The following is a 15,737-nucleotide window of genomic DNA, read 5'->3' on the forward strand; positions in this document are numbered from 1 at the left end:
TTCAAAAGTGCATCACGGTACGCTTGAAAAGGGCCCGCCCTGTAAGGTGCACAGGAGTCCAGGGGACGCAGTCCCACCCAAGCCGAAGCAATGACAGATAAGGTGTCAAGAACAGCAGCAGGTAAGGTGTCCCGCACTGTGGAGAACTGCCTGCGCTTCAAAAGTGCATCACGGTACGCTTGAAAAGGGCCCGCCCTGTAAGGTGCACAGGAGTCCAGGGGACGCAGTACCACCCAAGCCGAAGCAATGACAGATAAGGTGTCAAGAACAGCAGCAGGTAAGGTGTCCCGCACTGTGGAGAACTGTCTGCACTTTAAAAGCGCATCACGGCAAGCTTGAGAAGGTTCTGCCCTCCAAGGTGCACAGGAAGCTGGGGGACGAAGTCCCACCCCAGTCGAAGCAATGACAATGGCATCCCCCTGCTTCCTAATAAAGTTGCAAGAACGCCAAAAATAAACTAGACTGCATATGTAAAGTATCAGAATTACTATATGAACAACTAAAATATACATTTATGGTCACATGATTATGTAAACCAATATACACATAAATATACACAATAGAGAAAAAGAAAGAAAACACATTAAATTTGATTGCCACTCTGTAGTTGTAGTTAGTATTCCCAAAGATAGGAATTCCTTGGATATTACCTCCCTAATAATTTTCCACCTGTTTGACAAATCACCACACCACTTTCCAAACCTATAGCGTTTTCTGCATTTTGAGAAGATGTAATTTTTTGTGGTGAATCGTTAAGGGGGTGTAAAAATAAAAGGGGGGTCCCAAAACACGTTCTTCCACCAATGCAATTTTATTAGACTATTTTATTTGATGTAGCGTGAAAATGGCTGAAAGGATTTACATTAAATTTGGCTTGATTATACATTATGGTGGAGAGTTTAAGCTTTTTCTGTACTGCAGTTAAGTACGGAAAGTATTTTGTAAGTCCTAGGGCATTTAAACTTAGTGACATCTGTCACCCCGCTGTACTTTCATGGATTTTCACTACATTTTGTGAAACTACCGCAGTGAATGGCCGTGACTGTTTTTAAAAATATTTTTTTTTAAATGTCAATACATTTTCCTACCTATGACCACTTTAATAAAGTGGTAATAAGTAGGGACCTACTACTTATCTTTATCTAAGGTCCTAACACTGAACACAGCCAAAGTGTAGTAAAAACAATATGGCTGCCTTTTCATTCTCAAAAAACACCTGTTACCCAATCATAGAACGACTTGTCATCGCTGTGTACCATAATACAGTGCAAAGTTATCACAGTATACCATGGCCCAAAATATAACTAAGGGCTGGCTGTGTTATTGGATTGTCATCACTCATTGTGTTGCATGGCAATGCAATACAAGTCAGATCTACCAAGGAACGGAAGGCCACAATGCAGGGCCTTGAGTAGATTGATAATTCTGGAGAAATGCAAGGCAACACAATGTCCTGTTTTGTGTTATCTGCACACCATATTCTACCTTATTGCTAAATTTCACATACATCCATATGTCACGCCACTGTAGCCACTCCACTATACACTAGCCCACTCTACGCCACTCCACTCAATGCCTCTCAACTGTACGGGACTCCACTCTACACTATTACACTGTACATGATGCCAGCCGACATCACTCCACTGTATGCCACTCCACTGGAAACTACTCTACTATATGCTATTCCACGCTACTGTATGCCACTCCACTTTATTCTACAGTATTCCACTTCACCTTATGCTACTCAACTCTATGCAACACCAGTATTTGGCATTCCACTCTACACCAGTTCATTCTACGTAGCTCAATACCAGATGGGTCTTTAGGGTCCATGCCTCAGTATCCCAGTATAGACTGGATCGGTCTGATGTGGCCAGGCCGACTTGGAAAGCAGAGTTAGGCAAGCCCCTGACCAAGGCCCACTGTACATACATCTGTACACAAACTGGTATAAAGACACAAGCTATTGTATTATAAGTATCTTTACCGGGCCTATTGCACCACACAGCGACAGCACAAAATAGACCCCTCTCTTTCCCACAGTTGTCTCTGATACAGACAGGACAATGTGGGATATCTCCATCTTGCATAGGAATGTCTCCCTTCTAACTCTAAATACTGATAAGAGGTTCTCTGGATCGTGGATGTCATGACATAGAACTCGCTGGAGCCAGATTCTCAGGTCACATTGTTAGTCTATGTAAAGGATAACCCATAGGGTGTGCACCAGTCGACTACGATGGCCCTCCTCTTGGCCAAACGAAGAGTGGCTATGAATTGGGGACAGAGCATAGTACCTATGTGCGCTGACTGGTTAAATGATATTGCATCTTGCAATGATCAGGCTGAAACATACGCCTTGCTACGGTACTCCACACCCAGACCTCATGATATTTGGGAAGCTTGTAGGTCTTATCTTCGTAGTGAAGTAGAGAGGCCTGTAGACTCTGCCGAGGGTGTGAATTAATAACTTTTTTTTAGTGCCGCCCTGATCATCTTTTTTCTCTTTCACTTTATTTATATAATCTGTGTGTACTGTTGTATTGCTATGCCTACATTTGGACTCTACGTTTGCATTGTCATATTTCTAAGATTACCTCTTTTGGATAACAATAATGGACCTTTGTAGAGCTATATTTGTGTGCTTTTTTGTGCATCCTCACCAGAGCAGTTCATATTTAGATGTACTTATTTGTTGAATCTGAAATAATATGTATTGAAAACAGTGATTGGAGAGATAGCTAGGTTCAGAAAGTGTAAGTGACCTAATTCCTTGATATTTGAGTTCTTCAAAGAAGCGTATAGCATTTCTTTCCTAAGCTAGAGTGCGAGGGTCATAATGGATAAAGGATGTCATTTAAAATCATGGGTGCATAAAATAAGGCCAGTGTGCCCTGCATTTCTCTTTTGCACTTCTTCATCTCCAGTCTAATGCTTAACTGACTGCTGGTATGCACAGAGCATCGGGAGGTGGTGATCTGGTCAGTCAGCCAGACAGACAGATGAGGCTCCCAATGTCCCTTTTTAGGTGCTATGATGTGAACAGTATAAGTTATAGCGATAGGCACCACCAACACTTCTGCAAGGATAGTGGTCTATGACAAAACATTCACCCAGACCTTAAAATTGATGAATCATGGATCTTCAAAGGGACACTAGCAGACAGAAACACCCAAGTACCGAAATCTAGCCCAAGAATGTCCAGAGTAGGAGTTTGGCATAGGTGCCTAGCTTGCAGAGTCCGAGGCCCATTAAGAAGCTGAGCGCCAACTACAACCATATATGTGAGATCCCCGACACACTAGCCAAGGCAGTTATACCTAGAAGGATTCCTAGATGTTTGGTGATAGTTAAAAGCCAGCAGCAAATACGGATAGAGTAGGACTTAGTTAGTCACAAAGTCATATTAGTAGTGCCATAGAACACAGACATGTTAATCGAAGGCTAGGACAATTACTGGGAAATGAAACACTACCCAGTGACTAATTAGAGTATTCAGCATCTTTTACTTATGGAGACCTGTCTTGATGCTCTGTGACAGTTGGATATAGCTCCGGAAAAAACTTTGTGCAAACAAGAGTGAATCAAAGAGGTGGCAACCGTTTGCTGAAAGAAGCTTATCTACAGGGTTCCTCACAGTTCCACTTTTCGTGAAGTATCCAACTCCAACATACAAGTCTAGAACAAGTAAAACAAGGAGCATATTGGCACACAAAGTAGTTTTGTTCGGTGCCGGGAACTACTGTGGCAATCATAACGCAACTGGAGGCCCCCCAAAGAACATGGAGGGCCTCCCTCTCCAGACTCACTCAGGGCAGGTGCTGTGCTGAGGGAGCTTCCTGGCTGGGGGTTCCGGGGCCTTTGTTACGCTACTGGTGGAAAGGTGCTTTTTGAGACCAAATATTTTGGTTTCCTTTTTGCCAGTGTTTGTTACAATGGAGAGAGCCTGACAGCTCCCACAACAATAAAGTGTTACAAAAGCCATAACAAAACAAGACACGCATTGACAAAACCAAAAGACTCACAAAAAATGTCTGTTCGGTAGGCTTTGCCAGTGCTTGTTTATTTTCATACTTCCCATAATCTTATTGAAAATGGTTACATTGATTTTCCATTAGGAACATTTTTGGGAAATACTAGCATGCATCAACACATTTTACAAAATGACGCTTTAAAGAAATAGCACCTAAAAATTCATAGTAGCAAAACATTTTTTTCCCTACTTGCATTTGTTTCTGAACAATTTTATTTCAAGAGCAAAGAAACATCATTCTTGCTTACAAGCTTCTGCAAACATCTGCATCTAATCAGAGAAGATTCTGGGAACATTATACTTAGCCTGATATTGCTAAAAATGTCAAGCGTGTACTCTTTTTTTTTTTTTTTAACACACTGGAACCACTGTCAGCAGTGCAATGTTACCCCAACATGTTTATTTACAGTGCTCACTCTAATAATGAAGGCTTTTCATTAATGAACCATGAATACAAGCTTGAACAGCATTAACATATGAACACATATTTACCTGGAGTGCAGACAGTTCCCTTCTCTGTAAACGGCATCCAAAAGGGTTTGTGCTGCAGGTGGTTGGGCCTACTTGTCCCAAGGACAAAATAAACATGACAACTTTTTGCCCTTGACCCCAAACAATATGTCCCAGGCGTCGGGCGATAGGAATACCACATCCCTGCAAGGGAAAGTAATTCCTGCCTTATATTCATCGTTCATATCACAAAGGAACTACTGGATAATTGAACACAAACTGAGACTTAATGGGAGGACGATCTAAAGCTCACGTATTACAATAAGTCCAAGATACAGCAATAAACCTAATTTTTTTTAAAAACTCAAGCATTATTTATGGACTGGAAAGGGGACACTGGGTGCTAGTTGACAAGTGGGTCATAAAGATTTTATACTTAGTCTAAAACATGTCAGGAAACGCCCCTTCGTGAGAAGCTTATGCATTCAACACAGCACTGTATTCCAGTAAGCTCAATTTGCAGAGTGTTCTCCCTATACATCTCTAATGAGAGGGTGAGAGAACCTTTTCTTAATATGGGAGAGATATTTGTAATTCTTTACCTAGAAAGGTCAGATGGAGTCCAACACTTTTCAGCATCAGGGGGCCTGAAAGCCTTTCAAGTTAATCAATAAGGACCTGGTAAGACATCAGGGTTCACTCTTGTTCAGCTCTTTCAGCACACTACAGAATGCAGTTTACCTAGATCCAAATGCCTAGACACAATTATGTTAATATAGTATGCTATATAAATAATTAAAATGTAAAAAAAAAAAAAAGATTTTCGAAGGGTGATATGTTGCGCCCTGTGAATAAGTTCTAGGTAGGCAACTACCATCAAATTAGTATTCCTTGAACCTGAGCCGTGGGAAATGGAATCCTTCTGCCCATAATGAAAAGATAAAGACTGAGGAGGGCGAAAAGAGGTACGTAAAGGATAGAAGGAATAAAGTGAGTCTCCACTGACACCGTTTTCTTAACCTAATAAGTTTCAACTACTTAAAAAGAGAAGAACTTGAAATAATATCTAGTCATCAAATTTTCAAGGGTAGGATCAATGGCTTAGTTTTCATCTTTTAGCACATGAATAAACAGGCAGCAGTGGACAATTATCCTATAACCGGGATAACTGTGTATAGACTATAGCATGAAATATCTGCTGCACAAACAAAAACAATGGATGTTCACTAAAAGAAAACTATACTATTATGACTACAAGTTTCACCAAAGTTACTGCTCCAGGTGTCAAAATCGAGACTAGCTGAATGTGAATTGACATTGGGGCATGTGACAATCACGTCTTTGCCTTGTGACTGAAATAAAAAGCCAAATAAAAGCGTGAGTTTAAAGAGAGGTTAACACCATAAACGTCAGATTTGCTGCATATAAGGATTATATGTTCATGCTCGAACGCACATGAGCTCGGCAGCTAATATAACATGCCATTACAAAACTTGTATGCTTGAGGAGGAGGGTTGGGAAATCACTACATTTTCAAAGGTAGGTGAAGTTGCTAAATTTTCCTTTCAAATGAATAGCTTCATAACTGTTCATGTTTTGCCTGGTTTATTTAAAGTATGTTTCAACAGTCTCCAAACACACTATGCATCAACAAAGCAACTTATGAAACACAACTTTTTTCAAAGGCAAAATGTTAGAAATCTGGTCTCTAGTTCACAGTCGGTTTGCACGCTGTTCAAGTAGGGACCCTCACTCTAGTCAGGATAATGGAGATACCTGCTCAGATAACCCCTGCTGACCCCCTTGGTAGCTTAGCACGAGCAGTCAGGCTTATCTCAGAAGCAATGCGTAAAGCATTTGCACATGACACGCAGCAACACAGTGAAAACACTACAAAAGGACATCACTTCACACCAGTTTTAGAAAAATAGCCAATATTTATCTGTGTAAAACAAGACCAGAACGAGAAATTTCCAAAATAAAGTTCTAAAGAAGTGAATTTTGCAAGAATGACTCAAAAATACAGTTCCTTGAAGTCAATGCTCCACCTCGAGCTATCACGGCGTCATAATCAACAAAACCAACAGTTCAGGCCGGCTGTGGCATCGAAGGCCAGCTATGGTGATGGGAAGACCTGCAAACGGTACCTTAGAAATGCAGAGCGTCGTGATCCTTGCGATGAGATCTGGAGAGCAGTGTTGCTGGTGTTGGTTCCAAAGGTCGGTGTGGGGGTCGTCGGGCCCTTGAAGCCACATGCTTTGCGGATCTCCGGACTGATGAAGTTAGGAGCACTGGTGTGGATGGCATTGGGGCTGCGGTGCGAAGCGGGACGATGCGACGTGCTGTGCCCACAGGTCACGGGGCAGGCAGCAGCTCAGTGACAACATCCAGTGGTGTCATGAGACCAGGGCTGCGGTGTGAAGCGGGCAGTGCGACGTGCGGTGTCACCAGGTCACGGTGCAGGCAGCGGTGCTGTCGTTGAAGTGCTGTGGCCGGTAGGCCCAAGTGGGCGATGCGGCGTGGGACGGGCTCCATGCGGCATCCACGGGTCGCGGTGCAGGCAGGGACATCTGTTGACGACACTGGAGTCGATGGTGCTGGCGTCGGTCAAAAGGGCTGTGGTGCCGAATGGGACGATGTTCTGTGTACCTCACGAGGTTCCACAGGCCACGGTGTAGGCAGCAGTGCCAGAGTGCGGGGCCCACAGGTCACGGTGCAAGCAGCGGTTCGGTGGCGATGGCGGTGAGATGCAAAGTGGGGCAATGCGACTCTGTGCGGCGGCATGTCACAAATCAGGTTGGCAGCATCACTGTGGTTTTTCCTCTTGAACAGCACAAAACACACAGTTTCCAGTGCTGTAGACAGATGAGACTGAAGTCTTTGATATCCCTGAGACTTCAAACAGGAGGCAAGCTCTACTCCATGCCTCTGGAGAACTTTCTCAAGCAGGACACACAGCAAAGTTCACCCTTTGCTCTCTTTTAAGGCAGAAACAGCAACTGCAGGCCAACACAGCAAAGAGGCAGTACTCCTCCTCCAGCTCTTCTCCTTGGCAGAGGTTCCTCTTGATTCCAGAAAGATTTAAAAAGTCTGGGGTTTTGGGTCAACTACTTATACCCCTTTCTGCCTTTGAAGTAGACCTACTTCAAAGGAAATTCTCTGTTGTTGACAAGTTCCTGTCTTGCCCAGGCCAGGCCCCAGACACACTCCAGGGGGTTGGAGACTGCATTGTGTGATGGCAGGCACAGCCCTTTCAGTTGTAAGTGACCACTCGTCCTTCCACTCTACCCCAGATGGCCCATCAGGATATGCAGGCTACACCCCAGTTCCCTTTGTGTCACAGTCTAAAGGGAATTCACAACAGCTCAACTGTCAGTCTGACCCAGACGTGGAATACACAAACAGGCAGAGGCACAGAATAGTTTAAGCAAGAAAATGACCACTTTCTAAAAGTGACATTTTCAAACAGACAATTTAAAAACCACTTTTACCAAAAGGTGTATTTTTAAATTGCGAGTTTAGAGACCCCAAACTCCTTATTTCTATCTGCTTTCAAAGGTAAACTACACTTTAAGGATAATTAAAGGCAGCCCCCATGTTAACCTATGAGAGAGATAGGTCTTGCAACAGTGAAAAACGAATTTGGCAGTATTTTATTGTTAGGACATGTAAAACACATCAGTACGTATCCCACCTTTAACATACACTGCACCCTCCCCTTGGGGCTACCTAGGGCCTAACTTAGGGGAACCTTACATGTAGTAAAAGGAAGGTTGGGGCCTGGCAAGTGGGTACACTTGCCAGGTCGAATTGGTAGTGCAAGACTGCACACACTGACACTGCAGTGGCAGGTCTGAGACAAGTTTACAGGGCTACTTATGTGGGTGGCACAATCAGTGCTGCAGCCCCACTAGTATTATTTGACTTACAGGCCCTGGGCATCTCTTGTACAGTATCCTAGGGACTTACCAGTAAATCAAATACGCCAATCATGGGTAAACCAATTAACAGTACAGTGTATATAGGGAGCACTTGCACTTTAGGACTGATTAGCGGTGGTAAAGTCTGCAGAGACATTATACCAGCAAACACAGAGTCCAGTACACCTTAAAACAGGAGGTCAGAAGGCAAAAAGACATGGAGACATGCCAAAAAGCTGCCAGGTCTAACACAAAATAAATCAAAGTTAGTCTAAATGACCTGTAAAGTAATAGAGCAAAACATGACCTCTACGCTGGCCCTTAAAGTACTCCAGAAAAACATTGTTTAAACGTGGTTCGTATGCAGATACTAGTTCCCCAAACATCACAACATGTATCATCGGACAGAGCAAGTCTTCCCTAGGGATCTTTATGTATATTAGGGAATAATGATCACACCCAGAGGACTGCATGTTTGGTGATAGGTTTACTGGGGGAAACATCCTTTATGCCGACTTTTTTATAACGAAGTCCTGGTTAACGAAAGCGGAACAAGGTTTTGGGGTGGGGTGGGGCTTTTTTGGTTTTGGGGTGGGGTTGGGGGGGTGGGGTGAGGCATGCAGGATCAATGGGTGCCTGTTACTAATGACTTTACCAGGAATGCCTTTACAACGAAATATCGTTGTTAAGGCATTCCTGGTAAAGGCATTAGTAGTAACAACGAGGTCGGTGTTCCGACCTCGTTGTTTAGGCACCCGTTGTTTTGTCAGTCGGCATTCCGTCGTACAACCGTTTACTGGCATTATAAGAGAAAAGGCTACTGGCTATTTAAGCCCAAATCCGCATGCATGACAATCTGTTAATCTAAAGCATATCATATGAAACCCCAGAGGTCTACAATAAATACCAGCAGATCTGAACACACAACAGCTGCGCAGCAGAGGGGGGTGAAGCGGCGGACGCTTACAGTGCGAGGCGCATAGATGTACTGGACATCTGTTTTATTAAGGATCTCCGAGTATTGTAGGGACAGTGCAGGCTTGGTGCTGTAAACTCAGGGAATGCAAACAGTTGCGTACAACAGGTTGATGGACAAAGAAAGCAATAGCGCCTCTTCCACTTCGGCTGTGAAAAATGCCAGTGAACCCGTTTGGGCAGCACCTTGCTTGTGGTATTCAGACCTAGCAAACGGCACTGGTTAAGTTGCAGATGTTCTCTGCACAAATTCATCCTTGTTTTTCCTCTGCTCACTACTGGACCACCTTTGACTCAGACACAGCTGCTGGGCCCATGGCATGGCTACCCTCACAAAAAAGATATGAGGTACACTACCTTCACTCAGTGTAGGGCAGCACAGGAGAGGAGACCACTGCTCGCCTGCCCATCAGTCAGGCTCACAGAAAAGGGACCAGAAAAGGGACCCTATACAAGGATGGTTATGCTGCATGATCCAGGGCTGAATGTGTGCTTCTTGTTTCCGGTGTAGTGCACCACCACTTATTTTTGAGGGCCGACACTTATTTTCCTGCCTCAAGCATTTACTGCGAGCAAAAGACGTACGGGAAAGATGAAGGAAGAGAAAAAACAAAAAAAGTCACAATGGGAGAAAGCAGAAAGCTCCAGGAGTGAGCTGAAGTGGCAGGGAGTGCCTGTAAATGGATTGAAGAGGCGTGAGATGACTTTAGGATTACACTACCTTAGCATTCCGTTTTCGCACATTTAATTGCAGCAGCCGGGCTTTGGGGCACCGCACGTTTTTATTTACAAATTAAGCACTGGTGTGATCCAACAAAAAGGTACAACAGATAAGGCTGGGAGCTCTGCAAAGAGTTTCTGTGTGTCTCATTTTTAGCACCTCCTTTATTGGAATTTTGACACAGCAGTTTGCTACGGAAATCTGTTCCATTTGCAATTTCTTTCTCCAGAAAAGTGGCCAGTCACTGTGCATCGAGCTGCAGCACATTGTGTTGCAGGCATGGCACAGTGACCATCCCAATGAAACTTATTTGCCACATTTGGTTCCTGGAAAATTTAGAAGCATGACTGGGAGGTTACCTCTTGTTTCTTTTGAGTCGCCACAGCAACAGGTAAGAGTCTACAGAATATACACAGCAGGAGTAAGATACAACACTTTCACATCCCTACTTTACCTTCTCGCATTCCCAGATTGGCCACTTGCCTCCCTTTGATAGGAGGACCAGGCATCCTCTTTCAGGCAGCAGTGGGTCCCTGTGGTTCAGCCCAGTGACCAACTGATTTGCATTTACTTGCTGCTTAGTACAGCATACTTCCTGATTGCTGACAGCTCCATGTCTTGACAACAGGTCACATGCAAGCAGTCCATCTGTTAGTGCATGATTAAACGGGCAGAATGGAACAATACTCTCAGAAGCATACATTTAACAGAGATGATAGTGTGTACCTTAAAACGTTAAATATCTGCTGAACAAACAGACAAAAATCATGCCTAAAAGTTCTGTCATGCTTAGTGCTCCGGTGGCATAATGTAGACTGATTGTCAGTGACATTTGGCCAGGTGACAATCATGCCTTGCTTTGTTTGGCAAATAAGATGCCAAATCAAAGAAGTGAGTTTCTTTAAATAGACTTGCTGCTTAGGAGTGAATTACAAATGTTCCTGAGCAAAATCACCACAAACTCGTTGGGTAAGAGAAGCACCTATCACAAACATTTAGGATGGAGGGCGGGGTAGCGATATCCCTAAGAAGAGTGGAGATCTGTAAAAGGGACTGATCGGTATTCTTAGAGGTAAGTAGCAACTTCTGAGAATCAAAAAATAGTGGCATAGACTCACAATCAAGCATATATCCTGTATAGTGAGGGTTACACCTTTTGAAAGTCATACTGCTCTCACAAAACGTTAATGGGGTGCATCCCCCGCAAGCAAGTGAATCCACTTGCAGTGAACCGGAACTAAATAAAGAAAGCAATAATACAGCAGTGGTTCTGCTTCAACAAATATTTGAGAGTTTCTCTTCCTCCGTGCTTTGGGAGCGACATAAGTATTTCTGATGCAAAAGTGGTGTGATGTAGGCATGAATGCCTTTTTCAGATGGAAGATTCCATGACGGTGTCTTTTTTCCCTTCATCATCCCCTTGATGTTATCTGAGAAATCTCTGAAGTCTAAAAGCAACCAACATATTCAAAAAGGAAGACATTTTGATTTACAAATGTGTTTGTGTCAATAGTGACCTCAAACAAACTCTAAAAAGTTCAAGTAAAACTGTTTTAATCCATGTTGTAGATTGAGGAAAAATTCCTTTCTTCTGTTCTCTCAAGGACATCCTGCCACCATCCTCTCTATAGCTCTTTTGTACGTCTTCAAAGTAGTAAGCACATTTAGTTTTTTACATTTTAATGGTGCCAAGTCCACAATGGCCAGAGAACACCATTAAAAATGTACAACTCTGCTTCCACGTGGGATTGCAGCATTGTTTTGTACACAATTAAGAACAAAAGGTTTATTGATCCTTTAATTAGCGCTAATATCATAAAAGTGTTTTAAAAACATCTTCCATACACCACTACTGAAAACCACAAAAACACTTCCGGCAGTTTTAGGCACACTAAAAAGACAACGTTAGTCACACCAACTCTAAAAAGATTATTTTTAATATTCAAACAATGGCTAGATTTCAAGTATTGCAATCCGTTCTCTGTTTGATATCAGATGAACTAAGAAATTGATCAATAAATAAACAAATAAATAAATAAATAATGCAGGAGTTTTACTTGTGATTTTTATAAGTGATAGCACAGACTAAAACGTAGTTCCAAAATATGCATGCTTTTCCAGGACTGTTCTTCAACCTATTTAAGAGGTCTGCTCTTACCTGACAAAACCAGGTTTTAAGTGGCCTGCCTTACATTACCAGTGTAATAAGCACTGTGCCAACAGCTCTGGCTAACCAGATTAAACCAATTGAAACTCACATTATTCATCCTAATAAACATATAAGGCCTATAGTTCAGTCTTTACCATTGGCTTGATGCCATAAACACAGGCCTACTGAAGTGTGCATGAGCTGGAAACCATAAGGAATACCGATATGAAAACTACAAATATGAACAAAAATACAGCTGGCAAAACAATATACAATCCCTCTAAAAGGGCCTAACACAGGGATCGTCGCAGCGAAAATCTTCTACCGCCAGGGAGAGAAAGTCAATTCCCCTTGCCTACTATGGTAAATTGTGATAATCCATGTAGCGACACTGGTTTACAGTCTATATCAGTGTGAAAACAATCAATTGTTAAAGGCTGATTGATCTTAACAGATGCATTTCACAATAAAACAACTTAGGTAAACTTATAAAGTGTGAGCTTTTCCAGAGAACAGGCATAACCAATAAGAGTAATAAACTGCACTCTTAATTAATTATTGACTTTCACATATACTTTTCACAAAAAATACATCAGACCTACAGCCATTATTGTAACGTTTCATCATAAACAGATTAGTTCTATAGCCTTGATCGCTGGCTTTCCAACATAACCAACAGACTCCTGCTGTGTTGAGCAAAAGCAGTTCCATAAGGCAAAACATAAAATAAAAGCAATCTTTCAGTAAAAGCACAGAATTTCTGCCCAATCAAATGCAAAACTCAGGGTAACCAACATGCGAGCAGAACCTAAGCCCCCGTCTCAGTAGTGCTTCTGAAAGTTATTTTTCTATTAATCATATAAGGTACGCAACTGCAGAGAGGTTTAGCCAGACCTAATAAGCAATCAGTGGGATCCCCCACCCCCATACCTATCATCTCTTACATTTTCACAGACAGTCACACCCCAATACTGATGTTTGACTGAAAGTTGTTCACTTCTAAATAAGTGTCTCAAGTGGAACTCTGGAACAATCTCCCCAAAAATGTAAGACTACTGACCCCATAGTTTTTCAACTCAAAGACTGTTCTCACTCTTCCAATGCTACAGTAGAAGGCCTTTGCCTAAATGTCACCATGCTATTATCTGGAACTAGGTGGTCACACTCTTCGAGCCTATAGTTTCCCTCTACACTATTTACTGCTCAAACTGGAACGCTGACCTGTAGAGCACAAGAGCTAATACACTGGGGGATATACGTTTGGGGAGTTTATTACTTTTTGTGTTTCTGTTCTCCATTTCTGCTAACTTCATAGCTGGCGTCAAACTGTGATGATATTGAGTTTTCTTCATGATCATGGCTTTTTTTCTAAGACTTTGGTCCCAAGTGTACTGTGCAACCACACTGCCACTGTATCACACTTTGGATAAACAGACAACTTGCTCTCCTCTGCTCTAACGTTAAACTATGTCAGAGATTGAGAAGAGGGGCCTCAGTAAAAGATTGCTTGGTATAATTTTGCCATGGACAGAACCAGTGCTTAATTTGTACATAAAAAGGTGCCAGTGCCCAAAGCCCTCATCTTAAACACGCGGCTGCTGCAATTAAATGTGCGAACATGGAATTCTGAGGCAGCGTAATCCTGAAGCCATCTCGGGCCTCTTCAATCCATTTAAAGCCACTCGCTGCCCCTTCAGCTCACTCTTGCAGCTTTCTACTTTCTCTCTTTGCGACCCTTTTTCGGTTTTCTCTTCCTCCGACTTTCCCACATGTGTCTTTTGCTTGCAGCAAATGCTTGAGGCAGAAGACTGAGCGCCGGCCCTCAAAAATAAGTGCCGGTGCTCAGCACCGGAAACAACAAGCACAAATTAAGCACTGGACAGAACAAGGAAAAGCATGGTTTTGTATCAGATTATTGGAGGACTATTGGCCAAGTGCAATTTAAGAGAGAGGGCATGATGCTGACCGCTTTATGAATATTAATGAGGCAGCAATCAGTTAGCATTTCCTTGCAAAAACTAGCAACTGCTGGGATGGAGGCCTGCATGGAACAACAGACCTCCACCCCCGCATTTACTTTCGCAATCTGCCTGCATGCTGAACCCTGTCTCTCAGGAGACAGTCCAATGTCACAAACATTGTGAATGTGACCTCAGTTAAGACAATGCAGCAGTCAGACGGACCGGGCTGTAAACTATTCCCAAGGTCCCCAGCCTGCACAAGCAGTGTAAGCTGTCAGGTTTTGACAGATGACACCCGGTCAGCACTTTAAACGGAAACATGGAAGTGCTGGTTCTCACTATCCAGAACAGTGCATCTTGCGAAAATATAGTGCGTGTCCTTAGCAGGCACTAATGGACGCTGTCCAAATGCAAAGACTATTGCAAAACATCTGTGCATTATTTTGCAACTTACAGAGGGAGGAATGCTTCTTGGGTGTCCCCTTTTTCTCGTTAAATCCACAGGATCCCAAATGGATGCATGGTGATTTATAAGACAAATTATGAACTACAAAAAACAGCTCTGCATTGCAAATTCAGAATCTGCAGGAAACGGACGCTTTAGTGAATGAGAGTCATAGCATTATATATTCTGCTGCCAAAACACTTTGCAAAGAGTGGTGTGCCCTGCCTTTAATTGCGTTCTATCTCTGTGCAGACACAACCTCCTAATTCCAGTGCCTCACACGTCCTAAGAGTGGATTAAGCTGCAGACATTGTGCAGCTCATGATGCCTGCTTCACTCATGCTGATGGACTGTAGACTGCGGCATTGTTTTCATGCTTGGAGAACCCTGGAGCTTAAGAGGTCTGCTGAACAGCTGGTCAGACACACAAAGCATTGCATCACAATCCCATAGAAACCCTTTCCCAAAAATACATATGACCCACTGGATTTCATCACAGTTCCATAGAAGACATTCGTACCTAGGCCGGTTATGGACACAGAAGCACTGCAGGCATCAACGCGTTCAAATACAGAGAAGTAATCTCGGTCAGTGACACACTTTTCATGCACCTCTTCACTGCAACCTTTGGGCAAGCCTGCAGGGGAGAAGGGGGGGGGGGGGGGCAGAACTCACAGTCTTGTGTACAACTTTCCAAACTCAACATTCCGCTGTACTTTATCATTAGGAAGTCATACTTTAAAGATCAAGTGTTTTCAAACTAGTGTCCTCATATGCTGGATTCTGTTTATCAGAGTGTGTTGTCTCGTTGGGCATTACTCAACGTTTCTGTTAGGAAAGCCCTTCGTTCACTGGAAACCCCAGGCACTGGAGATCCAGGCCCGGCTGGAAAGCACTGGGGAAACAGTTTAACTGCAGGTAGAAAAAACACATTTTGTTGCACTCTTGGCCCTGTAGTGCGGTGCATTTAGAGGGCTCTAGCCTGTGTGGAAAGCAGCGCCAGGAGGCTATGCATTGAATGCAGTGAAGTATGCACTGGTGGGATCTTTGAGAGGCATACATTTCACACCCGATAAGGGGTGG

The 15,737-nt window shown here is 43.1% G+C and overlaps 1 protein-coding gene across 1 annotated transcript in view; it reads right to left on the reverse strand.

The window, feature by feature from the left end:
- LOC138260233 (ATPase WRNIP1-like) overlaps positions 1–15,737 on the reverse strand; it is a 331,454-nt gene that overhangs the window by 205,942 nt on the left and 109,775 nt on the right. The window lies entirely within an intron of this gene.

The sequence above is a fragment of the Pleurodeles waltl genome, chromosome 2_1 (assembly GCF_031143425.1).
Source record: "Pleurodeles waltl isolate 20211129_DDA chromosome 2_1, aPleWal1.hap1.20221129, whole genome shotgun sequence".
Classification (NCBI taxonomy): domain Eukaryota; kingdom Metazoa; phylum Chordata; class Amphibia; order Caudata; family Salamandridae; genus Pleurodeles; species Pleurodeles waltl.